Source organism: Dendropsophus ebraccatus, chromosome 2 (genome assembly GCF_027789765.1).
Source record: "Dendropsophus ebraccatus isolate aDenEbr1 chromosome 2, aDenEbr1.pat, whole genome shotgun sequence".
Classification (NCBI taxonomy): domain Eukaryota; kingdom Metazoa; phylum Chordata; class Amphibia; order Anura; family Hylidae; genus Dendropsophus; species Dendropsophus ebraccatus.
The window spans coordinates 197759137-197772383 of record NC_091455.1 but is presented as its reverse complement, the minus strand read 5'-3'; the positions used below and the strand labels follow the sequence as shown (position 1 = coordinate 197772383).

At 41.1% G+C, this 13247-nt stretch overlaps 1 protein-coding gene across 1 annotated transcript in view; it reads right to left on the bottom strand.

Annotated features, from left to right (window-relative positions):
• PLXDC2 (plexin domain containing 2) overlaps positions 1-13247 on the bottom strand; it is a 317756-nt gene that overhangs the window by 186169 nt on the left and 118340 nt on the right. The gene's annotated exons all lie outside the window — the stretch shown is intronic.

Sequence of the window (13247 nt, the reverse complement as noted above, 5' to 3'; positions counted from 1 at the left end):
ATTTTACTTGAGGAAAGGAAGCAAAAAGTCAAGGCAATGGTTTCTGGGGGGATCTAAATAGATTTTCTTAGAAAAATGGCTCTAAAGCGCCACCTGTTTGTGGACCCATTAAAGATCCTTAAAGGGATTATCCAGCGCTACAAAAAAAAAACATGGCCACTTTCTTTCAGAGACAGCCCCACTCTTGTCTCCAGCTTGGGCGGGGTTTTGCTGCTCAGTTTCATTGAAGTGAATGGAGCTTAATTGCAAAGCGCACCTGAACTGGAGACAAGAGTCGTGCTTTCTCTGGAAGAAAATGGCCATGTTTTTGTAGAACTGGATAACCCCTTTAAGGCAGAAGTCTGGGAATTTTTTTTTTTTAACAAGTGCTGGGCAGGATAAAAAGAAAAATAATGTGTTCTTACCTTCCCTCGCTCCAGCGATGGTGGCCATTTACCACCGCTCCAGTCCAGATTCCTGGTTTGAGTGGGGTACTGGGTCTTGACGGGTGCGGTCCGCTCAGCCACTCAGCATCCATAGCGGCCCCGCCTAAGCTGCTGACTGTCTGAGCGGACCACACACATCACAGTCGGGTGCCGCACAGACCAGGAAGCAGCCAGGGACCAGGGACTATAGCGGTGGTATACGGCCACCATCGCTGGAGCAGGGCAGGTAAGAGCACGTTATTTCTTTTATCCTCCCCCTTTTCAGCACTAAAAAAATCGATTTGCCCAGACTCCTCCTTTAAAATAAAACTTCTTACTTTCCTGTCGCTGTATCTCTTTATCGGTATAGAGAAGATTCTGAACAGCATAAGCCATCCTAAGGCTCATAATATCTATGCAAGAACCTATCTACTTTTAATTTCATCCCAACTTTTATTGATATCATTAAACATAATGGGAATATAATTAAAGTGGTATTTGCGGAAAAAAAAAAAAACTAAACTAAAAATTACTTCTATTAAAAAATCTCAAGTCTTTCAGTACTCATCAGCTGCTGCATGTCCTGCATGAACTGGTGTATTATTTCCAGTCTGACGCACTGCTCTCTGCTGCCACCTTTGTCCATGTCAGGCACTGTCCAGAGCAGTAGCAAATCCTTATTGAAAACTTCTCCTGCTCTGGACAGTTCCTGACATGGACAGAGGTGGCAGCAAAGAGCACTGTGTCAGACTGGAAAGAATACACTACTTCCTGCCGGACATGCAGCAGCTGATAAGTAGTAGTAGACTGGCGTTTTTAAATAGAAATAATTTACAAATCTTTATTACTTTCAAATACAAGTTGAAAATGCTTTTTTCCCCCAGCCGAGTACCCCTTTAATAGAGAACGGATAAGAGAAACACTGGCCTTATGCAGAACATTGCGTCCATGAGATATATGAAATGTAAATGACACTCTGTATCTTGGCTAAGCAGTACATGCAGTTTATAATTGAAAGTGTAGGCTCAGACATTGAAAGCATATTATGAGCCTGTCAAGCCTCACTTGTACCAGAGAACATTAAATTAGGTTGAGGCTCGGCGCTGAATAGAAGAGAAGAATAAATACACTTTGGGAAGGATCTTCCCGGCCTGCACTGGTAATACTAAAATTAAATGCTGTTACCCAGATTAAGATCAACAGAAACATTTACCCAGCAATCCTGGAGAACGTAACCGGGACGTGTAAGACGTCCGAATGACGAGTTATCTTGTTAGAATAGACACAGGTATTCTGTATCTGGTACAGTATAAATAATAATAGCAGCATATACAGATATAATAACCTGCCTGTAGTCAGACGTCGCTAACTGATAGCCGAGAGGGATTATACTAAACAAATTATTGTCATTGTTATAGGTAAACAGTAAGGAGACACACAATACAATGTCATTAAAAGGGAACTCCGGGAAAAAAAAAACTTTTTCTGGTTTCAGAAAGTTATAAAGATTTGTAATTTATTTCTATTTAAAAAATCTTAAGTTTTCCCATACTTATCAGCTGCTGTATGTCCTGCAGGAAGTGGTGTATTCTTTCCAGTCTGACACAGTGCTCTTTGCTGCCACCTCTGTCCATGTCAGGAACTGTCCAGAGCAGGAGAGGTTTTCGATAGGGATTTGTTTTCTATGGGAATATGGGGATTCCGTTACAGACATTCTATGTCCGTGTTCCATGCACAACATGGAGCGTGTGAATGAGGCCTTAGCCTTCTGACCCTGTCAATCACTCTTCTGGCCAGAGGCAGTATTATGCCTCTATCCCCCCCAGCATTGAGGTGCACAAGTAACATCACTCATGCACTCGCAAAGCCTAAAGACAGAGGTCAACATATATATTTTTTTCTCCATTTTTACTTTGAGGGAACACTGATGGTTCCCTCACGCTTCTGGAAAGGCTTCCTGATCAGTCAAATGGCCATAGAAGTATGAAAGGGGCCTAAAAGTAGTACTGTGAAGGAATAAAAATCATACCAACAGATATCAAACCTATTTAAAAATAAAGTCGTCCAGTACTCATCAGCTGCTGTATGTCCTGCAGGCAGTTGTGTATTCCCTCAAGTCTGACACAGTGCTCTCTGCTGCCACCTCTGTCCATGCCAGCCACTATCCAGAGCAAATCCCCATAGAAAACCTCTACTGTTCTGTACAGTTCCTGACATGGTCAGAGGTGGCAGTAGAGAGCAATGTGTCCGACTGGAAAGAATACACCACTTCCTACAGGGCATACAGCAGCTGATAAGTACTTGAAGTTTATGAAGAGAAGTTATTTAGAAATCCGGATATAACTTTTTGTTTTGCCACCAGCTGATTAAAATAAATAAATAAATAAATAAATATAATAATTCGAAGTATCCCTTTAAGTTTGTAAGTAATTTTGAGTTGTTGCCAGAGTGACATTCAAGATTCACAGCCATTACAGCTGAAATTGTGGGTAACAGAAGAACATGCAATGGGGTGATAATAATAATAATAATAATAGTAATAATAATAATAATAATATTTTTATTTATTTCTTTTCCTCCATACTGCAATGCCCCTTTAAGAAAACTTAAACACATAGAAAATACAAACACAGTAATAAGACACGATCAGCACCACTGATATAAAGGCCCAGCTGGTGGAAGCTATAAACACTGTTCAAAAAAGTTAATTCTCCAACTTTTTTTTTTTTTTCCTTTCCAAAAACCCCAGTCTTTAAAGAGTTCGGATGCCGCCATGAATTATGCATAACATAAATGTTAATCTAAAGTAATAATCACATTGCTTCTGGTATGTAATAATTGCGGCAGCAATACATTCTTCAAACCATCGGAACAAAGTCTGGTAATTAGACATGTGAAAAATGATACAAAAAGCGGGAAATGTAGTTGTAGCCTTTTTAATTTAATTTTTTTTCTTTTTTTTTTTCCGCATAAAGATGAAAACGGTTAATGAGTTTCTGAAGCGCAAGGAAAAAAAAAAAAAAAAACTATCTGCAAGAAAAATAATGAACTTTCTTTACCCATGGCTGCTGGAGCTTAACATGGTGAACCAATTATTGGAAGGTTATATGTGATAATGCACGACTTCTATTAAAGGAGCATGCGTCCGAAGCGTACAGAAATATCCCTACATAGCTTCATAGATTAGCCCACTCCTGATATGACAGGATTGAGTGTCAAAGACCTCAGACACTTAGGTGGTGCGGGCTGTGGCTGCTGGAGAGGATGATGGCAGAGGGATGCTCAGTGTCCCTCCAGTGCTCTGTGTCCCTCAGTGTCCCTCCAGTGCCCTGTGTCCCTCAGTGTTCCCCTGCCATGATCCTCTCCAGCAGCCACAGCCCGCACAGCTCTGGCACTCGGGGCGTGACATCACCATTTTATCCAGGAAGTGACATCACCATCTTATCCAGGAAGTAACATCACTATGTTATCCAGGAAGTGACATCACTATGTTATCCAGGAAGTGACATCACCATGTTATCCAGGAAGTGACATTACTATGTTATCCAGTAAGTGACATCACCATGTTATCCAGGAAGTGACATCACCATGTTATCCAGGAAATGACATCACTATGTTATCCAGGAAGTGACATCACTATGTTTATCTAGGAAGTGACATCACCATGTTATCCAGGAAGTGACATCACTATGTTATCCAGGAAGTGACATCACTATGTTATCCAGGAAGTGACATCACTATGTTTATCCAGGAAGTGACATCACCATGTTATCCAGGAAGTGACATCACCATGTTATCCAGGAAGTGACATCACCATGTTATCCAGGAAGTGACATCACTATGTTATCCAGGAAGTGACATCACTATGTTTATCCAGGAAGTGACATCACCATGTTATCCAGGAAGTGACATCACTATGTTATCCAGGAAGTGACATCACTATGTTTATCCAGGAAGTGACATCACCATGTTATCCAGGAAGTGACATCACCATGTTATCCAGGAAGTGAAGCCTTGATGCAGTAGTAAGTGCAGGGAAAAAAAGCACTTTATGTGCATTCCCGTAATAAGTGTATATTAGTGATTTGTATAACTTTTGGGGGGGCAATACAATACTTTAATAAACATTTTTGCCAGACTTCTCCTTTAAAATGGCTCTTAGAGGCTACTTTTTGGTAGTGTACTTCTTGCTAGCCATGACCTGCAAACACCTGAACTGGCTGATCAGTGGGTTCAGCTCTCTTTGCTTTCTTATGTATGTGGGTGCTCTTATACAGGAGAAATTAGAGGAGCACCTAGAAAAGAAAACACTAATGTCCCAGAACCTGAGATTTAGTACAAGCAGTCACACATCAGTAAAATCCTAAATTTTCTTCTGACTACAGCCGCCAGTAGAGGGAGCTCCTTACATAGGAATCTGATTGGTTGCTAGGGGCAACTGAGCCAGTTTCACTTTACACCCTGTTTGATAAATCTCCCCCTTTGTGTTTATTTAGTGACGTATGGGACAATATTCTCCGTTGACTTCTCATTTCCATATATTTTACATATCGGAGGGGGGATCAAAAGTACTTTTTATTTTTTTTAAATCTAAGCAAAGTAATTTCACAACGTTTGCTTTTTATTCCCACAGGGAGAACTAGGAATCTAACAGCGGCTGATGTCAGCGTTCTATAAAACCCATCACATTGCATTTTATTCCTATATTTTATTGAATCCTGTTATATTCTGGAATCAGACGGCTTTACATAGGCCTGTAATTGAATTCCTGAATGGCTGGATGCATATTGTACAGTGCTTTCTACCAGCAGCCGCATCATAAGTGACACTGCGCACGCCGCCGCTACCGTACAGAGTGAAAAATGGGAAAGGTGATTGGTTATGATGCGTCCAAAATGGAGACGACTCCTTCTTGTTTATTCTTTGCACCTGACTGCTGGGTCCATATAGATGTGATTGCAATAAAGGAGACATGGCCGCCATTTATCACAATGGATATTGATAATCCAACCATTGGCCCCAGCATTACATTATTATAAAACATAGAATATTTAGGTTTTTAGCTTTTAGACCCAGAGGACACCTACAAAACTTCATAGACTTGGCTCTTTTATCATATTCTTAGTAAGCTGGTTACCAATGGGGGCTGAAAAAGAGGTTTGGTGGAAACCATTAAAGGGGTACTCCGGCAAAAATCTTTTTTCTTTTAAATCAAGTGGTTTCAGAAAAATATATAGATTTGTAATTTACTTCTATTTAAAAATCTCCAGTCTTCCAGTACTTATCAGCTGCTGTATGACCTGCATGTAGTGGCGTATTCTTTCCAGTCTGACACAGTGCTCTCTGCTGCCACCTCTGTCCATGTCCGGAACTGTCCAGAGCAGGAGAGGTTTTCTATGGAGATTTGCTACTGCTCTGTACAGTTCCTGACATGGACAGAGGTGGCAGCAGAGAGCACTGTGTCAGACTGGAAAGAATACAACACTTCCTGCAGGACATACAGCAACTGATAAGTACTGGAAGACTTGAGATTTTTAAATAACAAATCTATTTAACTTTTTGAAAACAGTTGATATAAAAGAAAAAATATTTTTTTGCTGGATAACCCCTTTAATTTCTTGTTCTCTACACTTAGTCTGTAGATTGTAGGGGCCAGAAACCATTCCTGCTTAAAAGTAACTCTACCTTAAAAAGATAGTCTAGGTAAGGTTGGATTCATATTAGAAAAGAGCCCTTTGTCTGTTGTCTACATTGGTCCAACACACCAATGAATGTACATACATACTGTCTATGTATGAGCGGCCATGCATATGGTACCATGTGCATCGCTGCTTGTGTAAGCTAGAGTGCCTGGCCCAGCAAATGTAGAGAGTGAGAGGTAATGCATACAGCATCTCCTCATCCTACAGACAGACAGTCATTTTTTATTATTTGCTGCACATTACACTTACTCACCAGTAGATGGAGCAAGAGGGAGCTGTAGCATTCATATTACTAATTACTTGTTCCCATCATTCAATACAAAATAAGTCTTTTTTTACATTTAGAGAATCTTTGATTACTGTAATTATCGCACATACACTAGTGGAATCTATATCCGCCGTTATACACTTTATGGTTTAGTCAGTCACTTCATGTCTTCTTTCTCCTTTAAAGAGGTTATTCAGGATTAGAAAAACATGACTGGTTTCTTTCAGAAGCAGCAGCGCTCTCTTAGTGTGGTTGTGGTATTGCGGCTCAGTTGTAGTAGTTGTAATGCCGTACATTACCAGAAGACAAGAGTGGCGCTGTTTAGTGAAGAAAGCAGCTATGTTTTTCTAATCCTAGACAACCCCTTTAAATGTGCATTCTGAAACAATTCTGGTACCATAATTTCTGATTTATTCTTTTTAGATTCTTTTCAGATTCTCCTGCTGGTCCTTGAAGACACACGACTACAACAACCTGACACCATCCACTGCTCTGTCCTTTGGTGGTCCAATGACTGGTCTAAACTTAAAGGGGAACTCCGGCTATGTTTTTTTCCAAATCAACTGGTGTCCGAAAGTTATACAGATTTGTACACCACTTTTATTTAAAAATCTCCAGTCTTCTAGTACTTATCAGCTGCTGTATGTCCTGCAGGAAGTGGTGTATTCTTTCCAGTCTGACACAGTGCTATCTGCTGCCACCTCAGGAACTGTCCAGAGCAGGAGCAAATCCACATAGAAAACCTCTGCTGCTCTGGACAGTTCCTGACATGGAAAGAGGTGGCAGCAGAGAGCAGTGTGTCAGACTGGAAAGAATACATCACTTCCTGCAGGACATACAGCAGCTGATAAGTACTGGAAGACTGGAGATTTTTAAATAAAAGTGGTGTACAAATCTGTATAACTTTCGGACACCAGTTGATTTGGAAAAAAAACATAGCCGGAGTTCCCCTTTAAGTTTAGACCAGTCATTGGACCACCAAAGGACAGAGCAGTAGAAGTAAATTATAAATCTATATAACTTTCTGTTGCCAGTTAAATTGAGAAAAAAAAATACTGCTTTAAAATGGGTGCTGACAGCCTTCACTGTCAATCACAGATCAAACCCGCCCACTGGACTCCTAAGTCTACAATGTGCAGAGATATAGATGAATATATTACAAGTCATTCTGATACTTTTCCCATAAAACAATGTATCAATCTGCTATTACATGATGCTGACTACAGCAGATTGAATGCTCAGTGTCCAATGACAACCCTTAGTTTACTTATTTGGACACATCAATCCAAAATTAATTCCACTTATTTATTGATGAAACCAATCAGAAACCGGCACTGTCATTTTAAAGGACGTTTTTGACGCCGACTTTATATACGTCGGCTGAAACCGCTTACGGTAGGCGCCAAACCCTTTCATTAGCTCAGCTTGACTAAGACAATTGATAATTTAGGGCTGATGGAACATCCACTTTAATGACTAAATAAATAACCACTTGAAACCCCTTCACGGAGAACCATTATTTGGTAATAACATAGTTGTTTGGCAAATAAAAAAAGCCATTGAAGTATAATATAAAAGATAAACACATCCTAAATGCGCCCTGAACAGCGAGACGGTTCGCCATTAAGACTCCGAATATCCATAAATAAGATCAAAGCAATCTGCAGGGTTCTTAAAGGGAAACAGCACCGCTCCGCAAAAAGTTCTAAAAAATTCACTGAATAATTTATCAAAACGTGTTGGGTTTCTGGGTAGCTGCTCTTATTTATCTTGTTCTTATTGTAAGTCCAATCATGTTTTCTTCTCTATTGATAGATGACTGGAAAGAGGTGACTCCCGTGATAATCAGATGTTTAACGCTGAATTATTTGTGCGGTCTATAAAAATATAGACACGTTCCAGGTAATGGGCAGATGAACGTGCACTTGATATGAATGGAGAACACATGTTGTGAATCGATAGAAAACAGGAACGTATCGAAAACATCAGTCAATGTATAAAAAACACGCAAAAAGCTAAAACAGCGAAGACCAGATCAAACAACACGGCATAGCTCAGCTTGGTACATCCTTTGTATAACATAAAGGGGCACACGTCTTGATAAATACAGTATATCAGAGGCTACTGCGTGGCAGGTGAAAATATTTACGCATACATTTTTAGGCTAAGTTCAAACAATGTAAAATTTCTATTAATGATGGCTGTTGTAACAACGGCCATGATTAATAGAAATTTCACATTGCATACACTCCGTCCAGGATCCCTAGCAGTCACATGAAAAAAACTGACATGTCAGTTTCGTGCGGCCACTATTCATTGAATAGCAGCCACACACCACTGACTGTTCACACAATGGAGAGTGCGGCTCAGGCTGCACTTTCCATTGTGTGCTATGGTGAATTGGGATGGGGATGCACACTGATGCGCCCGCATCCCAATTCAATAGAATTGATGTTTATGATCTTCACAGACACCGGCCGTTCTTTGACACGCCTGGGTCACAGAATGGCTGGTGTCTTACGTAGTGTGAAGCTGGCCTTAACCTAATCTTTTCATAACCAAGGCGAAAATATTAATAAATCCTGGGGGCATGGGGAGGTGTGCAATGGCGTGCACACTTCCTGTCCGGTCCACATGGTGAAGAAGGGGAAAGACTTAAAAAGTTGCCCCGGTTTTGCCCAAGGGGGTTTCATGAGCTGAAAATTTGGAACTTTTGACGCAGACCTTGATGCATCTGCCACTAAGGGTCATATTACAAGGGCCAATGATGGCCCGATCAATACTGTAAACGAGCGCCGATGTGCCATATTGGCGCTTGCTTATTGAGCCTATTTCATGGCCTGATAATAGTTTAGCAAGGGCTGCGGGGACATCATTAGCCATGTCCGTGCAGCCTTTGCCTAAACAGTATACACTACCTCTCCACACTCCTGGCCTTTTCCTGCGCTCTGCTGAACCGGCTAATAATTGCTCCTTGTAATAGGGCCCTAAGGGCCCTATTCCACGGGACGATTATCGTTCAGATTATCGTTAAATCGTTCGAATCTGAACGATAATTGTTCGGTTGAAATGCAGTTAACGATTAACGACCGAACGAGAAATCGTTGATCGTTTAATAAGACCTGGACCTATTTTTATCGTTGCTCGTTCGCAAATCGTTCGCATTGAATAAGACATCGTTCGGTCGTTCTCAATAGATACGAACGCAATAGCGAATAAATAGCGAAGAGAAACGATCGCAATTACGATCATAAGTAACGATTATCGTTCCATGGAAATGAGTGAACGTTTTCAGGTCTTTCGCAATAGCGGTCGTTTGAGATCGTTAATCGTTAACGATTATCCAAACGATAATCGTCCCGTGGAATAGGGCCCTTAGTGTCTTCATGCCCTCAAATCTGCCTGTTGTTAGAAGACACAGACAATTTTATACAAGTATATATCGAATGTGCAGCATCTAAGATTGTGTATTTGCGGCAGATAACAGCACATAAAGTATCACAATATAATATGTTTCGTGCTCACATAGTACCTTGCAAGACCAGTGCTCCAATAACCCCTTCTCCTTTCACATGCCCCCTATAGTAGTCTACTGTAATTCACCTCCCCCCCCATCACTTTGCCACTAGAGATGAGCGAACCAGTTCGGCCGGTATGGGATCGGGTTCGGATTATTCCAAAAATCTGAGACCGATCGGATTCGGATTTTTGGAAATCCGCTCCGATTTTTTTCCCCCTTGCTTTCTAAAATGGCAGCCGCCATTCTAGAAAGCAGGAAGTGTTCCGGGTGGTAAAAGCGCTTTCCCATGATGCCCGGAACACATCCAATCAGCAGGGATCTTGCACTAGCCCAAACCCTGTGTGACGTCGGTATTGCTTTAAGAGGAGCGGTCACATGACCGCACCACACAGTCTGCACAAAGAGAGGAAGGAGGTTGTTACTAGCTGCAGTGCACACAGCTCGTGATTATCAAAACGCTGCTGGTGCTGGTTAGGAAAACGGAGAGGAGAAACATCTAGTGATTGAGAGAGAAATATGGAGAGGGCGAAAGATAGATAGATTAGGCATAGGACAGCAAAGGGTGCACAAAACAAAAACGTGCTCTACAGATATACAAGTCCTATACTTCTGATCACATTCGTCTTATCCTGAGAGACAAAAATAACTGGTGCAGGTGTATAGCATAAACGTCTTTAAAAAAGTGCTATACATATAGACAATTTCTATACTTGGACCCTTCTGATAGTGTGCATATCACATCCGTCTTATCCTGAGAGACAAAAATACAGTACCTTGTGCAGGTGTATAGCATAAAAGTCTAACTGGCATCCAGGTTAACTACTGGTGTGCCTGCCCTTGCCTCCATGTTGACTACTGCTGCTCCTGTACTGGCCTCCGTGTTGGCTACTGCTGCTCCTGCCTGGCCTCCATGTTGGTTACTGCTGCCTCTGCCTGGCCTCCATGTTGACTACTGCTGCTCCAGTATGGGCCTCAAATGACTATTGCTGGACCTCCACTGGCCTCCAATGACTACTGCTGCTCCTTCACTGCATTTGTGACCTTTTTCCTGCATAGACCCTGTAATGGTGAGTTTCCTGCATAGACCCTGTAATGGTGAATTTCCTGCATAGACCCTGTAATGTCGAGTTTCCTGCATAGACCCTGTAATGGTGAGTTTCCTGCATAGACCCTGTAATGGTGAATTTCCTGCATAGACCCTGTAATGGTGAATTTCCTGCATAGACCCTGTAATGGTGAGTTTCCTGCATAGACCCTGTAATGGTGAATTTCCTGCATAGACCCTGTAATGGTGAATATTGAAGTCTGAAAAAAAAATTGACTTTGAGATATCGAAAAGATAATGATGTTACTGACATGTAGAGCCCTAAATTCAACCAAATACACTACCCCCGTATCATATAGATGCTTTAAACTATGAAATCCGAAGAAATCCGAAATTCGGTCAAATCGAACTTTCCGAAAAAATCAGGAACTCCGGTCGGAACGAACTTTTGAAGAGTTCGCTCATCTCTAATTGCCACCCTGTCCAGTTCAACAAACTTTAACCAGCAATGTGATAGCAAAGCATAGCAGTAAGGTGTAAGTGCCGTTGTGTGCTGTGATTGGCCAAACAACAAAGTACCGGTGTGTTTTCTACTGTCAAAAACAGCAAAGCACTGTTTCTACCACTAAAAGAAAGAAAATTAGAAATAGTTGTAACTCTGCAAGACATATATTAAACAGAAGTTATTAAACAGGAGACCCAATTCTGTTAACCTTTTCTACAGAATTTTCTAAACTGAACGAATTCTTACAGGGGTATTTAAGGGAAATTAACTTTTTCTGATCTCTGTACCACCCACGTTCTCTGTATCAGGCCCCCAGCTTCTATATTATGACTAGAGCCACGGGTATGGCATGTAAACCCCAGCTCTTCATTCCTATGGAGCCGACGGAGAGAGCCGACTACGCTGCAAGAGCACTCTACTCCACTCTTTCCGATGACTCCATAGGAATGAATAGAGCTGTGGGTCGCGTGCCGTACCAGTGACTCTATTCATAATACAGAATCGGGGGGCCTGATACAAAGATCGGCGGGAGGTGCAGAGGTCAGACCTCCTACTTTTACCCTGTGGAGAGGGGAAAAGTTATTTTTCCTGGAATACTAATTTTTTTTCCATACTGGATTCATGTGGTTTCTGTATATATCACCCAGAGAATGCACAGAATATCAACACTAAAGGAAACCCTGGGATAAAGAGAGTAACAAAAAGAAAGAAAGACCAGTATGTGCGTCTCAGAACCAAGTTCACTATACTTTACTGTATTACTACGGTAGCAATTGACAACTGAATATTAGAAGAAAAGACTCTAACCCAAATAAAATGTTTGGACGATGCCATCAGTTATGACATCTCGTGCCATTTCCATAAAACTTTTTTTTATTTGAAGAATAAAAAGTGCTAAAGTTAAAAGCAAATCGAAGAATTAATGACATATTAAGATTAAGTAATGAATTGGCAAAAGTTACACCAAAACAGCCAAGTTGGCAACTTTCCTTCCGATCAATTCAAGAGCCAAATGTTAAAAGCATAAAGGAAGAAGAAGAAAAAAAAATCTGCTACTTGACCAATGGAACGTAATACTCCACTTAGTCTTCTTTATTGATTTGTAGGAAAACTCGCCGTAGACTTAAATGGAAAAAAAAAAAAAACTTGTCTGTATCATATCTTCTTGTTATAATTGTTTCTATCACTGACAACTAGTTATAGGGATTCATGAACAGTAGGTTCAACCTTTAGGGTAAAAACGTGTTCCAGTTTAAAAAAGTTGTGAAACGAGGGCAAGATCTTTGCTTTATAGGTCTGTGGGGTAATATACTGTATGTGACAGTCCATATGGGCTCATAGATTGCTTAACATTATCACCTCTGGGGCCATTGTTGGAAATACAATTGACCTTTACTGCACGTGTCTGTAAGTACATTGCCAGACAAGTTAGTATACAGTAGTGTAACACCATAAAACCTTAGGACAAGGATACCACAAGAATCTAATAGCACAAAATAATGTTTTAAGCGAATCTGTCAGGTCTATGTCATGCTCGGGGCTGAACAGTTGAACAAAATTATACTTGTCTGTTAGCTGATGGCTGTTTGCTACATTATAATATTTTTTTTCCTTCCAAGATCAAATGTCATAGGGGCTGGGCTAAGTTGCAGCATGCATGCCTCCTTCCTCCCCCACCCTTCCCTGCTCTGCATGATTGATGTACCCCCGCCGGAAGGTATTTTGTCTGTCCCGGATGATGGACTGTCCTCTCAGCCAATCGGTGACTGGAGTGGCTTCACATCTCCGTCACTGATTGGCTGG